At 38.9% G+C, this 24,344-nt stretch overlaps 1 protein-coding gene across 8 annotated transcripts in view; it reads left to right on the top strand.

The window, feature by feature from the left end:
- Positions 1 to 24,344, top strand: part of USP49 (ubiquitin specific peptidase 49) — an 88,137-nt gene that overhangs the window by 13,749 nt on the left and 50,044 nt on the right. For 6 of the 8 annotated variants that reach the window (XM_082733040.1, XM_082733045.1, XM_082733038.1 and 3 more), the window contains exon 3: positions 14,118 to 14,191. The gene's annotated coding sequence lies outside the window, so the exon portion shown is untranslated. Of the gene's footprint in view, positions 1 to 6,728; positions 6,787 to 13,059; positions 13,238 to 14,117; positions 14,192 to 24,344 lie in introns of all 8 variants that reach the window. The other 2 variants (XM_082733043.1, XM_082733039.1) reach the window with 2 other exon arrangements.

The following is a 24,344-nucleotide window of genomic DNA, read 5'->3' as shown; positions in this document are numbered from 1 at the left end:
GTAGATTTGGTTGGAGAGTGCTTCATTTCAGTGGTTTAAAAAGATTTCCTGGGGCGCCTGGGTGGCTCAGTGGGTTAAAACTTCTGCCTTCAGCTTGGGTTGTGTTCTCAGGGTCCTGGGATCGAGCCCCACATCGGGCTCTCTGCTCAGCAGGGAGCCTGCCTTCCCCCTCTCTCTCTGCCTGCCTCTTTGCCTACTTGTGATTTCTGTCTGTCAAATAAATAAATAAAATCTTTAAAAAAAATAAAAAGATTTCCCTTGACCACAGATCGGTAGACTATCAAAAAATATCAGCTCCAGTGATTTCCTATGTTTACAGTCTCCCTAGATGTCAGAAAACTGAGTAGTTGGCAACACCTCCTCTACTTATCTGTTTATTGAAGAGCCCAGTGCTTGATCCTAAGCATGACCTTAACGTTCATTGACTGTAAATAGATATTATGAAATATGATGAACAAATACTATTCATATGCATTTGCTATGAGAGGGCTATAGATGTAATTTTTAGAGTATTTGGGTATAGAGAAGAACATATTTTCTGAGATACTGTTTCTTAGGGTCTTAGAGAATGCTGAGCAGCAGTTGAAATCTGGTGAATCCCACTACTCTTTGTGTCAGTCTTCAGGAAGGGATAAATATCTCTGATAGAAAACGCTGGCTTTTGTTTTAACAAATCCGCAGTATTTGTGCTTTCCTGAGGAAACAATGGTCTCTGAGGCATTTTCATTTCTTACCAAAATGTGATGCATTCGGGTTATTCTTTTGACATTGGTTTAGCATCTGCTTGACTGTTTGAAAAAGGAATTTTAATTTGTGAAGTGATAGAGCCATAAGCTGTGAACTTTCCCCAGTAATACCATAATATGCTTAAATTTTTCCTTTTTTTTTTTTTTTTGGCTGGCTTTGAGTTTATGATTTTTGAAGAAGTATCAGCAAAATATTATTTCCTGTTCTTAATTGTTTTCAAGCAATGCCACACTCTGTGTGAAGGTGTAGTATGTTTTTTCAAATTACTGGGTTTTGCTCTGCCTTGAAAATTACATTTTTTATTATTTTCTTTTCTCCCCAAAGCCTTGCTTGGAAAATCATCTTTTTAGGGACGCCTGGGTGGCTCAATTGGTTAAGCATCTCCCTTTGGTTCTGGTCATGATCCCAGTGTCATGGAAGTGAATCCCACATTGGGCTCCCTCCTCATTGGGGAGCCTGCTTCTCTCTCTCCCTCTGCCCTCTTTGTTTGTGCTCTCTTTCTCTCTCTAGCTCTTGCTCTTTCTCTCAAATAAATAAATGAAATATTTAAACTATTATGTTTTTAGATGTGATTTTTTTTTTTAAAGATTTTATTTATTTATTTGACAGACAGAGATTGTGAGTAGGCAGAGAGGCAGGCAGAGAGAGAGGAGGAAGCAGGCTCCCCGCTGAGCAGAAGCCTGATGCGGGGCTCAATCCCAGGACCCTGGGATCATGACCCGAGCCGAAGGCAGCGGCTTAACCACTGAGCCACCCAGGCGCCCCTAGATGTGATTTTAAAACATTCTTTTTAAACTTTTCAAGAATCTTTTACAATTGAACATTTATCAGTGCTAAGCTGTATGTAGCATAAAGCAGGTGTTACCTGCTTTTCCTTCCCCCAGCATTTGGCCTCTACGGGGACCTCCATTTTCTATTCTTCCAGCTGTTTCTTTTGGTATTTAATGCCACACTTTTAAGCAGTAGGCTTATGCTCCTATTTTTAAAAGTCTGTATAGCTCGTTCTCTAGACCTGTACAGCTGTCATTCTTGGGTCTACCTTCCTTCATCTCTTTTTTATGTTGGGACCTCTGTTTCCTGGACCCCACATCTTACCTCTTCAGTGTTTATACTTAAGCAGTTCTTCCAGAAGTTTCCTAAGAAGCTGCATAGGATGTACATTTGGGAATCTGCATATATGAAAATGTCTTCCTTTTCTCTTATACTTGATTTATAGTTTACCTGGGAATACAGTATAGAATAATTTTCTGAGTTTAACAGGAATTGCTTTATTGATTTTTAGCTTCTGTTGTTGCTAACGAAAAGTCTGTTGATGTTCAGACTCTTTTTTTTCTTTTCCCCTCCTTGATTAGAAGTGCAATTAGAAGTTGATCTTTGTCTCTGATATTCTGAAATTTTATGATAATCTGCCTCACTGTGAGCCTTGTTCTCTCTGTCATACAGGGTACAATGGGGACCTATTCAATTTGGAAATGTAGATTTTTCAGTTCTGGGAGATTTTCTTGAATTCTTAAATTCTAACCAATATCCCCCTTCTCTCTCTTGTCCTCAGTTTTCCCATTCTTTCCCTCCTGAACTCACTCTATTTGTGTTTGGAATATATGGACTGCTTTACTTTTCCTATTTTTACTATTTCTTATCTTTTTTGTCTCTTTACTTTCTGGAAGATGTCTTGACTTCAGATTCTTCTAATTAGTTTTATGTTTCTGTTTTCATATTTTTAATCACTAGTTTTTTTCTCTGAATACTGCTATTTTATTTTTTATAAACATATAATGTATTTTTATCCCCAGGGGTACAGGTCTGTGAATTGCCAGGTTTACACACTTCACAGCACTCACCCTAGTGAATACTGCTATTTTTAAAAAAGATTTTAGGGGCATCTCTGTGGCACAGTGAGTTGAGCGTCTGACTCTTGATTTCAACTCAACCCAGGTTCCCGAGATCAAGCTCTGCATCAGGCTGTACTCAGCATGGAGTCTGCTTTTCCCTCTTCTTCCCCCTGTGCCCCTCTGTGTGTGCATTCTCTCTCTCAAATAAATAAATAAAAATCTTCAAAAATTAAAAAAAAATTATTTTTATGTAATTTCTTCCCCCAACATGGGGGTTGAACTCAAAACCCTGAGATGAAATGTCGCACACTCCACCAACTGAGCCCACCAGTTGCCCTGTGAACGTTGCTTTTACTTTTTTTTTTTTTTTAAGATTTTGTTTATTTGAGCGAGAAAAAGAGAGTAAGAGAGAGCATGAGAAGGGAGAAGGTCAGAGGGAGACACAGACTCCCCGCAGAACTGGGAGCCCGATGTGGGACTCGATCCTGGGACTCTGGGATAATGACCTGAGCCAAAGGCAGTGGCTTAAACAACTAAGCCACCCAGGTGCCCTGGATGTTGCTTTTATTTATTTATTTTAAAATATTTATTTATTTGACAGACAGAGATCACAAGTAGGCAGAGAGGCAGGCAGAGAGAGGGGGAAGCAGGCTCCCTGCTTGAGCAGGAAGCCCCATGCGGGACTTGATCCCAGGACCCTGGGATCGTGACCTGAGCCGAAGGCAGAGGCTTTAACCCACTGAGCCACCCAGGCGCCCCTGAATGTTGCTTTTTTTTTTTTTAAAGATTTTATTTATTCATTTGACAGACAGAGATCACAAGTAGGCAGAGAGGCAGGCAGAGAGAGAGAGGAGGAAGCAGGCTCCCCATGTAGCAGAGAGCCCGATGCGGGGCTCGATCCTAGGACCCTGGGATCATGACCTGAGCCGAAGGCAGAGGCTTTAACCCACTGAGCCACCCAGGTGCCCCTGAATGTTGCTTTTAAATAGTCTATTTTTGTTTCATGGGTGGAATAGCTTTTCTCTGAGTATGTTAATTGTAATTTATTTTTTACTTCAGTTTCCTGCACCATCTGTTTCCTTAAAATACCTTTACTTGATCATTTCTTTTGGTTTTTCATTTAGGGGATTTCCTTAAATGGATAGTCTTGGATGTCTTACTCATGTTCCGTAACAAGCCACTGAAAAACTGAAAGCTGGATTTGCTGGAGCGGGGGCTTCTAAAAGTTGACTGGTGGTGTTATTCATTATAAGGTAGTGAAGAGCTCACTTTTAGCAGTCAGTATTTGTAGGTTTTTTTCTGTTGACCGGGTTCTTCCCTAGAGCGAATGTTTTCATCCTCAGTTTACACCCCTGGCTGCAACATCTGGGTTGCTGAGTGGGAAAAGAGCTGGAGGTATCTACCTTTCAGGATAGCAACTCATCCATAATCTGCATCTTTTTAGACTGCTAGGCCTGCCCCTAGTTGTGTCTGGTTTCCAGAGTAGGCTTCCCATCTGTTGACCCGTGGCTGCTTAGAGTGAGGCTGGGTATCTTGGGGCAGAACTTTCACCCTGTTCTCCTTTTTCATCCTTGCCTGCTATCCCCACTTTCAGAGGTATTCTGAGCTTCTCTGGTGTATTCCAGCCCAATTCAGTGTGATCTGCAGTTCTGTTTAACATGCTCCTTGGTGCTGCTAAATCAAATAACCCATCCATCTGCTTTCCAGCTTCCACAAAATTTGTTGTAGTTGTTTCCTCTCCTATTCTTCGTCTTTCAGATCTTGTTCTTATTGTTGTTTTCAGTGGAGTTACTGAGAGCAGAGAGGTAAGTGCAGTGTTCAGTGCATCATGTTTCACTGAAAATCCAAACTTCTCTAATGCCCTGATCCGTACAAGACTTAATAGATAAATGGCTTGTGGCAATTTCAGAACTTTGCTACAGTACAGACAGAAATCTGAATAGCATAAATTCATTTTGTTTTTTGCTGTCCTCATGGATTAATGCCTAATTTGTAGCTTTCTAAAAGAGAATGACACCTGAGTGGCTTTAGGAACTTTACAGAGAGAATAATAGAACTTTTTGACGTGGAAACAGACCCAGAGTGCAGAAGTGACCTATTTATGTTTACTCATCTCTCTAGAACTGGAACTGGTCTCTTCTCCAGTTGTCTTTTCCTTACCACTATGGTTCTGTCTTTTCCCATTAAAGTAACTGGAAATAGAATCCCTTTATCCATTGCTTGTGTCACCCAAATGTCCTGTTAACTTTGTGTATGCTTTGAGTTTACAGTCATGAGTGGGGGGTGGTGGTTATTTAAGTGTTTTTCTTTGTTAATTTTTAGGGTTCGTTTTTATTTTGGTGAACTTCAAACTTGATAAAATGTGTATTTCACCATCTAAAAATGTTTCTGTTTTGAAGAATTTATAGTAAGCATTTAAAAGGTTTATTTTCTTTCTTCCTATTATTCCATTCTCACTGGGTTCCAAAAGTTCCTTGAGGGGGAAAGTGAAAACGTTTTCCTGAATATAATTATAGCAGATGAAATAATTTAGAACAACTCAGGATACCTGTTAAAATGTGGAAGTAGGGGCGCCTGGGTGACTTAGTGGATTAAGCATCTGCCTTCAACTCAGGTCATGATCTTAGGGTCCTGGGATAAAGCCCCGCATCGGGTTCTCTGCTCAACAGGGAGCCTGCTTCCCTCTCTCTCTGCCTGCCTCTCTGCCTACTTATGATCTCTCTCTCTGTCAAATAAATAAATAAAATCTTAAAAATAAAATAAAATGTGGAAGTAATGTGGAAAAGGGAAGCAGGTGTTATAAAAATATCAACAGGGTTGAGCACTTTCTTACCAACGTTTTTTTTTAAAGATTTTATTTATTTATTTATTTGTCAGAGAGAGAGAGAGAGAAAGAGAGAGCGCGCGCGCAGAAACAGGCAGAGGCAGAGAGAGAAGCAGGTTCCCTGCCGAGCAAGGAGCCTGATGTGGGACTCGATCCCAGGACCCTGGGATCATGACCTGAGCCGAAGGCAGTGGCTTAAACAACTGAGTCACCCAGGCGTCCCTCTTAACCGACTTTTCAAAACTCATTTCTCACTTCTTCTCTAAGGCCTCTTCCTCCGTTTTACCCCATGGAATATAAAGCTTTTTTTTTTTTTTTAAGATTTTATTTTTTTTATTGAGAGAGAGAGCAGAGCAAGAGAAAGAGAGCATGAGCAGGAGTGAGGGGCAGAGGGAGAGGGACAAGCAGACTCCCTGCTGTGTGAGGAACCCACCCGACGTGGGGTTCGATCCCAGGACCCCAAGATCATGACCTGGTCCAAAGGCAGACACTTAACCAATTGAGCCACCCAGGTGCCCCAGGACATAAATCTCTTATTTCCCCATTCCCTCCTGTATACTGTATGTGGTACATTTGCCCACAGCACATTGCTGGATTATTCTATGTTGGTATTGAATTCTTTGTTGAGTTCTATGTAAACTCTTTGGGGCAAAACTCCTACATTATACTTTTGACTAAATTTACTTGCATATTTATGAAACGCCTTCTTTGACTGAGGTACCAGGCTCCTCTGTAGGTGCTGGCATCTTTTGGGGTACATATTAGATCTTAAACAGATTCCTGATGGTTGGTATAAATTCTCTTTTTTTCTACTCACTATTTCAAAGGAATTGAAAGAACGGGCTCTGCCCCTTCCTTTGCGTCCCATTGGTAGCTGGCAGTAATGGCTGGGATCAGACTGGGGAAAGCCTGTTGTTTGGAAGCTCAGGGGTCTAACGTTCCCTTATGTGGAAAGTGAACATGTTGTAAGAGACTCCTTAAAACCTCCAGGTTTTATGATCATAAAGAGGTGCACCCATTCAATCAGTGACACTCTTTGTAAGAACAAAGGAAAATGTCTCTTAGGATTGAATGAGTTCAACGGATGTGTTTCCATAACTGAGCTAAACTGTTGCATACATAATCTGAAGTAATCTAGAACACTTAGAATGATAGTGCTTTGGTTTCATTTTTTGATTTTTTTTTTCCTTTTCCCCTCTTCTCCAGTTAGGTGGTTCTTTCTCATTATACCTTGGAAATGTTTTTTAGCTTTTGTTTTTTCTAATTTTTTTGTTGTGAAGATATTTTAAAACATGTGCTTTTTTTTTTTTTTTTTTTAATTTAAGATTTGTTTTTTAGGGGTTCCTGGGTGGCTCCATCGTTAAGCATCTGCCTTTAGCTCAGGTAATGATCCGGGGTCCTGGGATCCAGCTTCATTGTCGTTGTTGGGTTCCCTGCACAGTGGGAAGCCTGGTTCTCTCTCTTTCACTCCCTTGCTTGTGTTCCTTCCCTCTCTTGCTGTCTGTCTCTTTCTCTCTGTCAAATAAATAAATCAAAAATCTTTGGGGGAAAAAAATTTTTTTTTTTAAAGATTTTATAGTTAAGTAATCTCTATACTCAGTGTGGGGCTCAAACTCACAATCCTGAGATCAGAAGTCTCATGTTATACCAACTGAGCCAACCAGGTCCCCCAAAACATTTTAAAGACCGGTGAAACAAAAGCCAGGATTAAGCATCCTATAAGTGTAAAAATTCCCTGCATGATGTTCCCTTACACCCCACCCCAGGATAACTGCCATCCTTATTTTACCAAGAAAGGTGGGATTTTGCTTCTTTTTATTATCTTTTAAATTCTAAACTTGGGAATAGATTAGCTCAGTAATGAGAGGCCTTCAGTCTCTTTTTACATGTTTTATTTTTCACATGAGGTAATACTAGAAAAATAGCAGATGATGCTGTTATGCCATTGATTCTTCTGAACACTTTCCACATCTTAATTCCCCAGCAGCTGTTTGAAGTAGGTGAGGAGCAGAGCCCAGGCTAGGAATTAGGTTCCACTGAGATTCTAATCCAGCCAATCTGATGCTTAAACTTGCCCTCTTAAGCATGACACCTAGCTAGGGTACTGTTGTATAATTAGATACAATTATATATTTTGAAGATCTGGGTTTATTTTGTATCTTGGAATACTTTAACCAGATAACAGGGTAGCCACTGAGCTCTGTATTGTTTCTGCTAGAACTGTTTTCTTGGAAAGCTCTATAGGGTTTTGGTTCTTGTCCAAACACTCGTAATATCTCATTGCTTGGCACAAATAGTCCATCAATTTATGTAACCCTTATTGTATCTTTTAGTATTGTCCATTTCAGAGCCCTTCTAAAATGTTTATTTTATAAACATTTATTTTATAAATACCAGTGGATTTTCTTAAGTACTAGGGAATTTTCAGGGAAAACTAAAATCATCACTTTATGTTTATTGAATGGTGATATGTAGGTTAGAGTTAGCTTTAATTTTTAAAAGAAGAGCTGTGATTATAGGAAACATTTTTCTAATATTCAAAATTCTTAAAAGACTTTTATGTTTGTAAGACACAATAATTTTTGGCACTTGTTTAGATATAATCTCCAAGAGATAGCTTCTTTATAAAACTGTTATTGCCTCTAGTGAATTTATGTGTTCTTTGCAGTGTTTTCTCTGAAAACAACTAGCCGCAGTGATAAATCTTTCTTTTTTTCCTTTTTTTTTTTGTTTTGGTTTTAAAGTAATCTCTGTGCGCAATGTGGGGCTTCAACTCATGACCCCCAAATCAAGAGTCTCATGCTCTTTCACCGAGCCAGCCTGCACAGCCTGCAGTGAAAATAAGTTTCTGTGTTTAAATTTTAGAATCAGACACTGTTTCCATAGGAGTGCAGATTTACGGCTCCATCTCCTCTCGAACAAGGCAAATAAAGTGCCTCAGGATATTGCTAACTGACAACTAAATTTTACCATGACACAAAACTTTGCTTAAGTAAACCTCCTGTTTTTTTTGCCATGGAGGTAGAGTTATGGATGTAAGCAATTGTCTTGGGCTTAGGTACCGCTGTTTTTTCCTTTGTGATCCTGGATGAGTCATTTAACAACCAATTCAAATATCAATTCTTCATCCATGGGGTGCCACTGGCACCTGCCTCATTGTGAGAATTAACTGAGCGAATACACGTGAAAACACCTCACTTCACGTGGTATCTAGTAGGAGTAAAATAAATGTTCATAAATGTTCTCTTCCCATTAAAATTGCTGCTTTTTGCTGGCAAAATTGTATTTATAAAATGTGCTTGGTAGGGGCGCCTGGGTGGCTCAGTGGGTTAAAGCCTCTGCTTTCGGCTCAGGTCATGATCTCAGGGTCCTGGGATTGAGCCCTGTATCGGGCTCTCTGCTCAGCAGGGAGCCTGCTTCTCTCTCTCTCTCTCTCTCTCTCTCTCTGCCTGCCTCTCAGCCTACTTGTGATCTGTGTCAAATAAATAAATAAAACCTTTTTAAAAAATATGCTTGATAATGAGAACTAAGGTTTTAAAATGGTTTGAATGAATGCTGGCTGACTGAACTCTGCCAATTAATAGTATTTATTGTATGTGGGGAGTAGAAAAGCAGGAGTCGATTTCAGCACAGTAATGGAATGGCAGTTCTGGTGCATCCTAGACGGAAGGCTATTTTTGTGGCTCCTGCCCTACAAACTAAATGGGCTTTGGTTTGCTTTTGTTTGCATATATTGATCTTGGATGATTGGGGAGAATGCAAGTATATCTGCTCTTGCTTTTAAATCATTTTATTTTTTGGTGAGAAGAAATTTCCCAGAGTGGCTAATATCTCATGCCCTTTAATCCCTATAAGCTGTTAGTTAAGACCAGGATGTTATTTAACTAAAGATGCAGGTACCAAAACCATTTTAGGATTCTTTAGCTCCACAGGAAAGATCAGGTTCTTTTATCCTAGCATGCTCCTCCAAGCCCCTGGAAAGTTCAAATATCAATGTCTCTTCTCATCAGAATAAGGATCTAAAGTCTTTGCTATTTTTGGTAGCGGGGAAATAAGGGCTAACCCTTGTGTAGCTCTTGTCAGTTTACAGTGCGCTTACACATACATTTTCGTATTTGATCTGTGCAACCCTCAGAAGGGAGTAGAAGTGAGAAGGTAGAGGTCCCAAGACAATAGTGAGTTGCCCAAGGTTACACTGCTAATAAGGGATAACCTGAGGCTTAAACCCAAGCTTTATGATTCTAAATCTAAGGCTCTTGGACTCTTCTGTGTTCTTATGCCCCTTATAAATAAACAGACCCATCTAATATCTTATTGCTAGATATGGAAGTCAATCAAAGCAGGTAGATTTCTAAAACTTTTTATTAAAAGATTTTATTTATCTCTTTGTGAGTGAGAGAACACGGGTGTGCATGCATGGATGGGGGAGGGGCAAAGGGAGAGGGAGAAGCAGGCTTCCTGCTGAGCAGGGAGCTCAATGTGAGACTAGATCCCAGGACCCTGAGATCATGACCCAAGTCGAAGGCAGATGCTTAACTGACTGAGCCTGGCACCCCTAAAACTTTTTTTAATTGTGTATATATTTATTTATTTGACAGAGAGGGGGAGAGAGAGAGAGCACATTAGTGAGCATGAGTCAAGGGAGGGAGAGAAAGAGGGAAAGAATCCCAAGCAGTTTTCTGTGCTGAGCATGGAGCTCAGGACTTGGGGCTCAATCCCAGAACCCCGAGATCATGACCTGAGCCAAAACTGACAGTTCAACACTTAACTGACTGAGTCACACAGGCATCAGGCATTTAGGGAAAAAAATTTCTAATGTGGGGCTTCACCAACTTTTAGTCCGAGACTCTGGATCTCTTACATGGGCTCCCTGCTCAGTGGGGAGCTTGCTTTTCCTTCTCCCATTTCCCCTGCATGTGTATGTGCTCTCTGTCTCTGTCAAATAAATAAATAAAATCTTAAAAAAAAAAAATCAGTAGGATACTAGAATGAATGAGAAGCACTCTGTTCTCAGGAAGCCCATAGTTAAGTTAACATTCCATGTACACTGTATAATAAAACTTTGTAAACCCATGGGCACATTTCTGTTTTGTGGCAAACAAGCATTTTAATAAACAGCTTCTAAGAAATCAGTTCATTTTGCCAGTGAACTTAGATTTTACCACCTAAATTATCCTGAGCCACAGTCAGAGTGTGTAAGTGCAGTCCTAGCATGCTTTGTATTTCCCAGAAAATCATAAATCTGTTTTCCAGTTTCTGTACAGAGGTCCTAAATTTGAACTTAAACCATTAGGGCCATTAATTGGTAAAACCCATGGCAACTAATAACTTAGAATCATAGAAAAGTAAAGTCAGCAGACCTTGAACTTTTTTGTTCATGCTATCCATACTGTACTCTGAAATGTAAAGTGTTACACATTTCTTTTTACATTATTATTTACTCTGGGTATTATGTGCAAATTGTGGAATTTCAAATTTATTTGGGCCTGGAGATCACAAAACTCTTCAGTGGCAGAACAAGGACTGAAACCCAGGTTTGCTGATATCCAGCCTAGCTTTCTCTTTTCCTGCTGGAATTCCTAATATAACATCCAAGAAACATTTAATCGTGATCTTAAAATTTTACATGAAGTCTCTTTATTCAATGGTGGATGCATCTAAAATTTTTCCTTTTTTTTTTTTTTTAAGATTTTATTTATTTATTTGACAGAGAGAGATCACAAGTAGGCAGAGAGGCAGGCAGAGAGAGGAGGAAGCAGGCTCCCTGCTGAGCAGAGAGTCCCATGCGGGGCTCGATCCCAGGACCCTGAGATCATGACCTGAGCCGAAGGCAGCGGCTTAACCCACTGAGCCACCCAGGCGCCCCAAAATTTTTCCTTATTGTATGAGTTTACCCTGCCTTTGTATCTTCTAAGGCTTATTTTTACTTTGATTAGATATGACTGATCAGGAGCGCCTGTGTGGCTCAGTCAGTTAAGTGTCTGCCTTCAGCTCAGGTCAGGATCCCAGAGTCCTGGGATCAAGCCCCGGCTTAGGCGCTCCCTTCTCAGAGAGAGTCTGCTTCTCCTTCTCCCTCTCCCCTCCCTCTACTTGTGTTCTCTCTCTCACTCGCTCACTCTCTTAAATAAATAAAATATTAAAAAAGATATAACTGATTATTAATAATTTAAAAAATTACTTATGACATGGACTTAAAAATGTCATTTTTTAGACTTTCTACCCAGCTACAGAGAAAGCATTGGTTTGTGAGCTGTTGGTTCTTCAGCAGTGACAATGAAAATATGTTTCCACTTCAAAACAAACACCATTAGATGTAGCTTCCTGGCTTATCACACCTGCCTTTTTTGCTCTCAGGGCTGTCTTGAGGCACCTGAGAGGTAGGTGTAGAAGCACTTTGAAAACCATAAAGTGCCATAACAATATGTTGTATGCATGCATTCATGTGTGAATCTTCTGACTAATTGTATACTTGAGACAGTTTGTTAAACGACATTTTGCTGCAAGAGTTTATAGATTGGAATAGGCCAAACATGTGACTGGGTCAAGGAAAACATTTAAATCCAGCAAGGCTTGCTGGTGGTAAAATCATAGATTGGGTGCATGGTAGGAAATAAGGGTGGAATGTTGGTACCTTAGAATGTGAATAGAAACAACAGATTTGAACATTTTCTTTATTTAGTATCTAGCCTATTTGTTCTTTCATCAGTATTTTTTGAGCACCTAGTAAAGACTAGGCATAGTTTTAGACGTCACTGATGTTCACAGTAAGTAAGACAAGGTACTGTTATCCCCCAGGAGTTTACAGGAGAAGATAGTTATAGACAATGTATAACATAGGATAATAGATGTTTCTGTTTTGCAAAGTACCTCATAACTGACCTTGCCAAGAAAGGTATAATCTTGGTTAGATTTTTTAAAAATTTAAATGTATTAATATTCTCATGATCAACTTTTTAAACTTTAAAAAATAATATTGTAAAATATATACTTAAAATATTTTGAGATATGTAACACATAAACTATATTTTTAAATGTATAAGTTATCATTTATATATATTGAATCTTAGTTATATTTAATATTCAGTTACATTTATTTTATATATATTTATATTTAGATAATCTTAATTACCTAAAATGAATCTTTTCTACTTGGTGAGCCATCTGAACATTCCCTATCTGGCTGCATTACTGTTAAGAGAGCTCTTCAAGGAAGGGAGGGCATAGCTGTCACTTTGATGTTTGGTGCTAGTATTTTTTCAGAGTAGAAACCTGACTTTGAATCCTAGCTCTGGCAGATAGTAACTGTGGAACTTATTTTGTGCCTCAGTTTCAATGTCTGTCAAATGGAAATAAAGATAATACCTAACTCATCATTGTGAGAAGTGAAGGAGTTAATGCATACGAGAGTGCTTAGGGGAGTGTCTGTCATACATTTAGAACTGTATAAATGCCATCAGCAGCTATCATTGTCACTGTTATTGTTATTATTTGGCAGAATAATGTGAGGAAGCTTAAGAATGGACTTTCTCAAGCTTGAAAATTGCTCAAAACTAAAGGTAGAAAGACAAAAAGAAGGGAAAGAAGGGAACTAAACCTTTGTTGATCATCAGCTACGTGCATGGCAGTGACCTCATGTTTACCTACATTTTCATTTAGTCATTACACCAGTGCCCTGAAGTATATTAGAAAACAAGCTCAAATTAGGAAACTTGCATAAGGTCTTGTCCAAGTAAGTGGACAACACGATGATAACTGGTCTTTGCCATTCTGCATCCTGTACTCTTGCCTTGCATGACACTAGAAAACGTGAGAATTCAGCAAGTTTCACTAGGAGGTAAGCTTGAAATTTGCTTTTTAGGGACTTTATTTTTAATGACCATTTAAAGGATGTCATCAACATTTTTAGTTTCTTCCTACTGTTTTATGTATCTGTAATTCCACCCCTCCCATTCAAAAATACATTGCAATAGTTTAAGTGGAACCTAGATGGCACATATTTGGACACATAGAGTCTTAGTAATAGTTTTCAGAATTAAGCTAAATTATAATTTCCCAATTTTCAAGATCACTGTTGTAATTATTGAAGTCATTACTCCTGAAGTTAATAGCTATTCCATAGGGCTTTTATTTTTTTCAAAGTTTTTTTTCTTTTTAAGATTTTATTTATTTATTTGACAGAGAGAGAGAGATCACAAGTAGACAGAGAGGCAGGCAGAGAGAGAAGGAGAAGCAGACTCCCCGCTGAGTAGAGAGCCTGATGCGGGGCTCCATCCCAGGACCCTGAGATCATGACCTGAGCCAAAGGCAGCGGCTTAACCAACTGAGCCACCCAGGCGCCCTGCCATAAGGCTTTTATTTTTTTTTTTTATTATTATTATTTTTTTTAAGATTTTATTTATTTATTTGACAGAGAGAAATTACAAGTACACTGAGAGGCAGGCAGAGAGAGAGAGAGAAGGAAGCAGGCTCCTCGCCGAGCAGAGAGCCCGATGCGGGACTCGATCCGAGGACCCTGAGATCACGACCTGAGCCGAAGGCAGCGGCCCAACCCACTGAGCCACCCAGGCGCCCCTGCCATAAGGCTTTTAAACCTAAATTCCATGTAGCTACATATCCTAGGTACTAATCCCTTTTTTGAATTTATAAATAAAATTCATGAAATTGCTTTTCTTTGCTGTTTATTAGCCCAACCTTACGAATTGTTTCCCCTGCAGGTAATAGAGAAGAGGAAACCTAATCAATGGCTGTGGAATGATATGGAAGAAGATGAAAAAAACTTGTTTAATGGGTAAGAAATAAAACTATGATAAAAAGATTAATGAAAATTATTCTTAATAGTGTTATGTATGGCCAGTCTGTAATAAGCGGCCAATGTTGGTATTCCATTAGGGTGAATGACCAGTCACTATATTTGTCTTATCCCCAGTCTGAACTTTCATCACCTGCTTGCTTCTTACCATTGTGAATTTCTCAGTACTATGAGTTAGCTTGAGCTAAGAGGGGGCACAGCTGTTTTTGAAGATAAAAGTAGGATCTGGAGTTCAGCAACCATACTAAAATCCAGGTTTGAGGTAGGTTTTGAAGCTTATTGGTGGTTGGATTCTTATTTTCCAAATCCTGCCAGCTGCTGTGATGTTAGGATTTACTCTGATGATCCTGTTCATTTAGGCAAGTGCAGGTTGTGCCAATGGAATGCCACAGAACATGTGACTAAATTTATGAGATGTGAAATGTTTTAATACTACAAGTCCATACGTTCTTATTGTCAATAATTCAAACATTATAGATAACCAAAACTCTCTCCCTAAAACTTAGCCCCCTCCCAGGGTGTAGAATGTATGATACATTTTCGTGCAACCTTCTTTGCCTAATGATTTAAAAATTGGGTTTGGAAGCCAGACTGTTTTTGACTAGGCATCTATTAACATTTGGGCAACTAAATTTCTTTATGAACATAATTCCTTGGTTATAAGTGGGGACAGTAAAATTTCTGTCTCATTGTGATGTTGAGGATTAATTGGATAATACATCTAAAAAACTTGGGAAAATGCCTGAAACATAGTGTTAAATAAATGTTAGCTGTAATTTTCGTATGTATTCTAGTTAGCCTTTTTATGTGCCAGCCCTCCACAGATGAATCTTTTTTCCTCAGGTACTGTAGGAGTTAAACCATCTTGGATAAGGTTAACCCTGGTGGCAAGGATTTTTAAAATTTTCATGCAAGTGTTCTTTTTGGTTTAAGCTTTGATTCTGTCAGAGTATGCTGCTAGGCTGTGTGTGAGAACAGAGTTCTACACCTTCAGCTCTTACTGCATACTTCATGGTGTATAAATGATGCTTACAAATACGCATGAGTAAAGACTGTCTTCTGTGATAGTTGTATCGTGCCCATGTAAGTATCATGTTAAAGCAGGATGCTTTAGAAACTCTTGTTTCTAATAGGTATGTCAAATTTTCTGTTAAGATTCCTTCAGTCTCTTTTGAAAGATCAGTCATTTTAAATTTTTTCTTGTTTCACAGAATTGTAATAATTATGAAAATGGGGAGCCTGGGTGGCTCAGTGGGTTAAGCCGCTGCCTTTGGCTCGGGTCGTGATCTCGGGGTCCTGGGATCGAGTCCCGCATCGGGCTCTCTGCTCAGCAGGGAGCCTGCTTCTCTCTCTCTCTCTCTCTCTCTGCCTGCCTCTCTGTCTACTTGTGATCTCTGTCAAATAAATAAATAAATAAATCTTTTAAAAAAAATAAAAATAATTATGACAATGTCTTTGATATCTTTTCCATGGCTTGTTAGCACTTTCTTACCTGTTTTTAGGAAGGGAGGCCACTGAGACATTCATCTCTTCTTAATATTTTCCTCCTTATTGCCCTCGGGCTTTATTAGATTATTCTGGAATATTCTCTCTGTTGTGACTATTTTAGAAGACTAATATATATAAACAGAAGTTAACATTTACCGAATACTTCTTATGTGTCAGGCTCTGCTTTAAGTGCTTTACTTACTCATTATCTCTTTTAATCCCATCATCTACTTAGGAGGCAGCTACTGTTATTATCTTCATTTTAAAAGCTGAGGAAGCTGAGGCACAGATTAAGTAACTTGCCCAAAGTCACATTGCAAGTGCCAGTTCTCAGATTCAAACCTAGATCTCTGTTCCAGAGCCTGTAACTGCTGGCCTAGTTAGTAAACTCACATAAGGTTTGTTAAGGTGGGTGTAAATTTAAATAGGATAATAAAGCCAAATATTTCCTGAAAAAGCACCATAACTAATCTGATTTTATTGTTTGTGGGAAGGAAAATGTGAAATCATGTATCTTCTTAAGTATGGGAAAAATGATGATGTGAGATGATTAATCATAAATAATTGTTTGTCTCAGACCATCCTTAAATGAATACAGCTGTCCTACTTCTTTATGAATCATTTTCAGTAGATAGAAAATCACTTGCACCTAGCTCAGGACCAGCATGTATGTGTTTAAAAGGGACTAGAATGAGTTGATTTGTAGATTGCCATTTAGCTGCTATTTGTAGAAACAGGCTCTGAGAAAGATTGAACTGTGCAGCAGTTCAGAACTGATTAGTGATTGGAAATTGTTCTTTTGTCCTGTTAAATAATATTTGAATGACAGCAGAAAGTTATACAAAGAAAGAAAGGCAGGAGAAAGGTGACTTACAGGTCTTATAATTAGAATGCCACTTAGAAGTAATGGTCTAAAAAGTCAATGTGCATTAACAATCGACACTTGTCTAGGAACTGGAAGGAGTTATAGTACATGGTTTTTGTTCTGGGCTATGTCTGTCAGAGGGAAGCATTGGCTTTTTTCCCCTTCATGTAGCCATTCATTCCCTGTTGAAATATGGTAAAGTACAAAGGGTAGGCAACATTTAAAATAACAACAACACTGATAAAATGTTTTGGCTTTCTTTAAAGTGTGACCACACGTGGTCAGCGATGTTTTCCTCTCTCCTCTCCATCTTTTTAAATTCCCATTTCCTGTCTGAGAATCCCTTCTAAGTGTTGATCAAAATTATGGCTTTCAGCATGTATCTCTTTTACAAATGTCTTAAAGTGTTGCTCATTGACCCCTGAGACTCTTTAAGGAGTCAAAACTATGTTCATAACAATACTAAAACATTACTTGCTTACGGAGTATGTAGCGGAGTTTTCCAAAGGCTATATAATGTGTAACCAAGTTAATACAGAAAAGGCTAGGAAAATCTAGCTGTCTTCCTTAATCCAGACATTGAAAAGATCTTCAGAAACGTGAAGTAAGACCACTCTTCTCTAGATTTGCAATGAGAAGCACTAAGGTTTGTTTCTATCTTGGAGTGTAACAGTGGGGGTACCTGGGTGTCTCAGTTGGTTAATCAGCTGCCTTTTGGCTCAGGTCATGATCCCAGGGTCCTGGGATCAAGCCCCATTTTGGGCTTCCTCCTCAGCAGGGAGCCTCTTTCTCCTCCTCCCTCTGCTGCTCCTCTTGCTTGTGCTCTCTCACTCACTCTTTCTGTCAAATAAATAAATAAAATCTTAAAAAAAAAAAAAAAAGAATGTATCAGTGACCCCAATCTAGGCCAGAGAGTCATGGTGCTCCTGTCTAGTGATTGAGTGGATTGCCACTGGTCATATGCAGTGCCCACCACACAGCACCTCCGTGTACCTAGGGACATCCTGATAGACTGAGGCTATGTCTCCTGGTCTAGAGAGGTGAAACTTTTGCTGCTTTTTCATAATTGTGCTAGATGGTCTATTCCAGATTATAAGGAGCTATGGAAATCTAGTCCTTTCAAAGGAAAGCTTGACTTTAATTAGGAACACCATACAACCTTGACAGTGACCCCACTGATATGTGCCATATTTGGAGTTTTCCTTGTATCGGTTGCTCCCAATCTTGGGAGGACCAAAAGGACCTTTCAGGACAGCCTTTTATTTGACTGTATTAATTGAGCATCTCCTATGTTCCAGCTATGTTCTAGGGGCTGGAAATAAGTCAATTCACAAAAGAAAAACAAAAACACCTCTGTCCTCATTGGGCTTCCATTCTAGCTTTGGAGTCCTTTGCTGTAGTCCCAGCTCCCTCTTCAGGGGACTCTGAGTTGGTGATGGCTGCTGTGGTGCTCATACCTCTGTGTCTTGAGCACTGACTGGTATTGCTAAGTGGCTAGCTGCTGAGGATAGAGTGGAAACTGCTTGACATTTTGTGATTTTTATTATTATTATTTTTTTAAAAAGTACCAAATGGTTGGGAATTTTCAAATCATACGTGGAACAATAAAGGTAGCCTATCTAGTCACCCTTATTGTGGCTATTTTAATCTTGTTTTGTTTTCAAGTTATTGCCACTTTTGTCAAGAAATTTAACTTAAAATAATTAAATACCAACTAATGTTAAATTTATTCTAATTGTTTTTCATTATTTGAATAAAAATGTTCATATGTGTGTGAGATTTTCCTTGCCTGGTGAGTTGCTCCCAAGACCTTGTAATTTGTTTAATAGACTTTTATACAGAAAGAGATTACTTGGCTCATTAGATTGAGTCATTTAATAATGACTTGAAGGTTAACTAATGCGGCCATCAGACTCTTGCTCACCGGCTGGACGTCTATCACATTACCAAATTCAGTCATTTCCAAATGCAGACAAGTGGGAATATCATTAGAATATTAACGAAAAAAGAAAGTGACATTCAAAACGTGAATGACCAACAATTGTCTCTAAACATAATTTTAATTTTTAAGATACACTTCTTGGGGTACCTGGGTGGCTCAATGGGTTAAAGCCTCTGCCTTCGGCTCAGGTTGTGATCCCAGGGTCCTGGGATTGAGTCCCACGTCAGGCTCTCTGCTCAGCGGGGAGCCTGCTTCCCGTCCTCTCTCTGCCTGCCTCTCTGCCTACTTGTGATCTCTGTCTGTCAAATAAATAAATAAAATATTTTTTAAAAAATTAAATAAAAAGCTCCTTTAACACCTTCAATAAAGGGAGGGTCACAGTGCCACCCCATTAAAAAAAAAAAAAAAAGATACACTTCTTAATAGAAGCTCTTTTTTTTTTTTTTTAAATGGGGTGGCATTGTGACCCTCCCTTTATTGAAGGTGTTAAAGGAGCTTTTTATTATTTTATTTTTTAAAAAATATTTTATTTATTACAGAGATTATAGGTAGGCAGAGAGGCAGGCAGAGAGAGAGGAGGAAGCAGTTTCCCTGCTGAGCAGAGCCTGATGTGGGGCTTGATCCCAGGGCGGTGGGATCATGACCCAAGCCACAGGCAGGCTTTAACCCACTGAGCCACCCAGGTGCCCCTGGTGTGAGTAACATTTAAATTTTAGTATCCCCTTGTCTGTTACACTTCCCATTCTTCTGTTTGCTTACCAGAGTCCAAAATTTTGTTACCTCTCATGTACTATTCTATCATCTGCCACTCTTTTTGTCCTCATGAATTTATGTTCTTTATTACCCTTTGCTGTGATTTTAAGAGAAAAGGAGATAAAAGTGTATTCATTCTGCCATATTTTACTGGGAACCCGTGTTCTAACATGTGTTATTGAGTGCGTGCAGCATACCAGGAATTGTGTTAGACACTTGTCTTTTCTCTAATTCAAAAATCCCTTCAAATTTTTCTATTGAGGTTAGAATATTCATTCACATTAGTGCTATTCACCTGTTATTTTTTGTTATTTTTCGAGCACCTTCTATACACTAGGCACTATCACAAAAAGCACTTCCTTCAATCATCACATTTACTCCAATGCATATAGGTAGTATACCTCATTTTAATGAATATGGAGACAAATTTAAAGTCACAGGCCCAGTAAAAAGTAAAGTTGGGTTTGGGATAGGCTTTTAAAATAAATATTCTTTCTGTATATCAACTATCTATTGGATATTAGATAACCATTGTGGGGTTTTTTTTTTTTTTTTTCCTTAAATGTAAGCTCTGCGCCCTGTGTGGGGCTTGAGCTCATGACCCCAAGATCAGGAGTCGCATGCTCTATTGACTGAGCCAAGCAGATACCCAAACCATTATAGATTTTTAAGCAGGGGAACACAGTGTAGGATGAAAATGCTGTTTTTGTTTAATATAGTGATAATATTTAAGATACATAATAGATCTGGGGTGCCTAGGTGGCTCAGTGGGTTGGGCCTCTGCATTCAGCTCAGGTCATGGTCTCAGGGTCCTGGGATCCAGCCCTGCGTTGGGCTCTCTGCTCGGCGGGGAGCCTGCTTCCCACCTCTCTCTTTGCCTTCCTCTCTGCCTGCTTGTGACCTCTCTTTCTGTCAAAATAAATAAATAAAATCTTAAAAACAACAACAACATAATAGATCTAAAAAGATAGGAGGTATCAACTAGCACCTAAAGCAGTAATGAATGGCCTGCAGTGTTAAGGGCCTAGATTTGGAGGGGAGAGAGCAATAGCAATGAGGAAGGTAATTAGGTTTAAGAAGCGCGTGTGTGTATGTGTGTGTGTGTGTGTGTGTGTGTGTGTGTGTGTGAGAGATTTGAATCCATTCTCTTTAATGAGCTACTGTAACAAAGAACTTAGTCCTGTGTCTAGTACTCTCATTTCTGAATGTGAATTGGTAGGCTTTGGCAACCAGCTTGACTGTGACATTAATAAGGAATCAGAGGGAATGTCAGGTTTTCAAGTCAGGTAAATAGGAGTGCCATATCTCGGTTTAAGGTAAGGTGGGAAGAAGTACAAGGGGAAATAAGTAAACTTGAACAACATATGTGAATGTCATGGTTTTTTGGAAATATGAACATCTGACATGTCTTCTGTATTTCTTTCTTTGTTTCTTGGCATTTTTCTGAATGTCCTGTAATCATATCGTACACTATTACAGAAAGTTGATTTCATTCAGTCACATGATTTGTTGGTTGGAAATAGTATATACCCGTATTTTTTTTTTTTAAAGATTTTATTTATTTGACAAAGAGAGAAAGATCACAAGTAGGCAGAGAGGCAAGCAGAGAGCGGGGGGGGGGGAAGCAGGCTCCCCGCCAAGCAGAGAGCCCGATGCGGGACTCGATCCCAGGATCCTGAGATCATGACCTGAGCCGAAGTAAGAGGCTTAACCCACTGAGCCACCCAGGCACCCTATACCCATATTTTTAAGCTAATCTTTAGTATTTTTAAATCTCAATTTGAGGGCCTTTTTTTTTTTTTTTTCTCCTTTTTGGAAGCAAGTACTCTGATTTCATTAGCACACAAAGTTTTTTTTTGTTTTGTTTTGTTTTTTTTTAGATTTTATTTATTTATTTGCCAGAGAGAGAGAGAGAGAGAGTGAGCACAGGCAGGCAGAGTGGAAGCAGAGGCAGAGGGAGAAGCAGGCTCCCCGCCAAGCAAGGAGCTCGATGTGGGACTCGATCCCAGGATGCTGGGATCATGACCTGAGCCAAAGGCAGCTGCTTAACCAACTGAGCCACCCAAGCGTCCCTCACACAAAGTGTTTTTACAAGACAATTCTAAAAGACCAGGAACCCCATGTAAAAGACATGAATCGACAGTTCAGGTAAAGAGAAAAAAAAAATCAATCGTCACCATAATTAAAGACACATACACAAACAAAATATTATTTATTTTAATTTTAATATTTTATTTAAGTAAAAATTATTTAAAGATGTGTCAATCCCTAGTACTGGGGGAACACATATTCTCAAATACTACTGATGGGAGGTGAGGGAGAGAGTATAAATCAATGCATCCTTCTTGGAGGGGAGCTTGATGATATCTATCCAAAATTTAAATCCATATATCCCTTGATACAGCAATTGATCTTCTGCAAATTATCTTATAGACACACTTACATAAGTGTGTCATGATAGATGCCAGAGAGTACCAATGGTGCATTTTTGAAAATAGCATTAATTCTTCACTCATAGAAGAGTTAGTTCAATGGATTATGCAGTCCATCTCATAGAATATGGTATATAGTCTTTAAAAAGAGTGAGATAAAGCCATATGTATGGGAAAATGTCTAAGGCATGTTAAGTTTAAAAAAAAAAGATATGGGATAATATATATGATCAAGTTGGATTTATGTTAAAAAAATATGTTTCTAAAAGCATAAAAATATTTTTGGAAATATGCTCCAGAAGGATGCTCAGTTAACAGTAGTTACCTCTAGAGAGGCAACTAGGGACAAAAAGCAGAGGGAGAGCTTTACTCTTATAGTTTTATGTTCTGTATGCTATTATTTTTATTTTTTAAGCATATAAAATTAATATGATAAAACAGAACTCCACTGTCCTTTGCTAAACTTTTTTTCTTTTTTTTTTTAAATAAACTACCCCCAACGTGGGGCTCATACTCACCACCCCAAGATCAAGAGTCACCTACTCTGCTTACTGAACCAGCCTTGTGCCCCTCCTTTGCTAAACTTAGAATGAACCCTGGGGCTCCTTGGGTGGCTCAGTCGGTTGGGTGTCTGACTCTTGAGCTCAGCTCAGGTCTTGATCTCAGGATCGTGGGTCTGGGCCCTGTGTTGGGCTCTATGCTGGGCATAGAGCCTACTTAGAAACAAACAAACAACAACAAAACTTAAAATGAACCTTGCTTTCCATAACTAAAAAAAAATCATTATAGAAAATTTCAAACTTTATCTATACGCCTTCCGTCTTCCTTACAGTACTCCTGGATTCTTTTAAAACAAATCCTAGACATTATAGTATCTCATCTATAAATAGTTTATTATGTGCCTCTAAAAGATAAGAATTATTTTTTATAAACATAACCACAGTAATTTTCATGCTTGTAAATATTGATAGTAATTCCTTAATATCACCAAATATGTTAGTCAATGTGCAGATCTCCCCAATTATTTCGTTTTTTAAAATAGTTGGCTCATTTGAATCAGGATCCAAATAAAGTTCAAACATTGCAATTAGCTGATAGTATCTCTCTCTCTTTCCTCCTTCCACTCTTTTTCTTTGAAACTTCCTTGTCCTATTTGAATCATTTGTCCTGTAGGATTTCCTTCAGTCTGAATATTGGTGACTGAATCCTAGTGACAGTTAACCATTATTAGATTGTTTACTACATTGACTGTAAATTAGTAGTAAAATCCAGAGACAAATTAGATTCAGGTTCTGTTTCTGAGGAAGAAATTCTTAGTGAGTGTTGGTGTATATTTTCATTATGAGGTAATGTATGGGTATCTTTTTATTTTTTATTTTTTTAAGATTTATTTATTTCAGAGAGAAAGAGTATGAGCTGGAGAGAGGTAGATGGAAAGGGAGAGAATCTTAAGCAAACTCCCTGTTGAGTGTGGAGCCAGTACAGGGGCTCAATGTCATTGCCCTGAAATATGACCTGAGCTGAAACCAAGAGATGGATGCTCAACTGACTGAGCCTCCCAGGAATCGCTGTCTGGTTATTTTTTTTTGTGATGTCAATAGCCACTGATGATCCTTGCATAGAACCACTAATTGAAGAGTCTTCCATAAGTGGAACTATTTCCATTGGCTTTGGCTAATATATTAAGTATTCTAGGGTATACAACATTTGGATACAGATTATTTTAAATACTATCTGACTCTTATTGTCTGCAGCTATTTCCATTTGTCTGCTAGTTTATCTTTGAACCCTTTGTCATGATATAAAGTCTTCTATTTGATCATATGAATCATCATGTTTTTTAAACCCCAACTAAAAATTTACTTTTGGGGCGCTTGGGTGGCTCAATTGATTGAATGTCTGCCTTCAGCTCAGGACATGATCAAGGGTCCTGGGATCGAGTCCCACGTCCAGCTCCCTGCTGAGCAGAGTCTGCTTTATCCTCTCCCTCTGACCCTCTCCCCTGCTATGCTCTCAAATGAATAAATGAAAAAAATCTTTTTAAAAAAGGTTACTTTTAATTTTTCAGTTTTTATTGGATATTTTTCTCCCTTCTGAGTGTATGTAAAAGGAATCAGAGACCTGATTACTAATAATTAGCCAAACAGAATACTGGATTATAAAGTTGTTTGTTTGCTTATTCAGTCTTTCATTCAACAGAGTTTATTCAGTATATCTGCTATGTTCATGGTACCATGTCCAGCTCATGTTGATTATCGTTGTGATGCAGTCCTTCAAACAGGCAGTATGGTGCAACATGGTAGATGCTGAGTAAGGGAAGACACGTGTGTGTGCTCCGAAGCATGAAGAAGGTTACCGTAAATCAGTCTTGAAGGGTAGTGGAAGGTTTCCTGGAGAAAGGGTAAGTAAGAGCCAGACCAAGGAAAGGTAGGTGGCCAGGGAATGATGAAAACATTCTAGGGGAGGGAGCAACTTGTGGAAAGGCCTAGAAGTGAGAGTAAGCTGTTCCATGGGGCACTAAAAATAATTTAGAATAATGGGAGCATAGCTGTGGTGTGAGGAACGTGGGATTGGCTAGAGAGGGGCAGGGCCATACCCTAAGAGACTTGATGGGCCATAGTGAGTTTGGGCTTTATCCCCAAGGCAGCAAGG

The sequence above is a fragment of the Mustela nivalis genome (assembly GCF_964662115.1).
Source record: "Mustela nivalis genome assembly, chromosome: 5".
In the NCBI taxonomy this organism is placed as follows: domain Eukaryota; kingdom Metazoa; phylum Chordata; class Mammalia; order Carnivora; family Mustelidae; genus Mustela; species Mustela nivalis.
The sequence above is the reverse complement of the archived record's forward strand: the minus strand, read 5'-3'. Positions and strand labels throughout refer to the sequence as shown.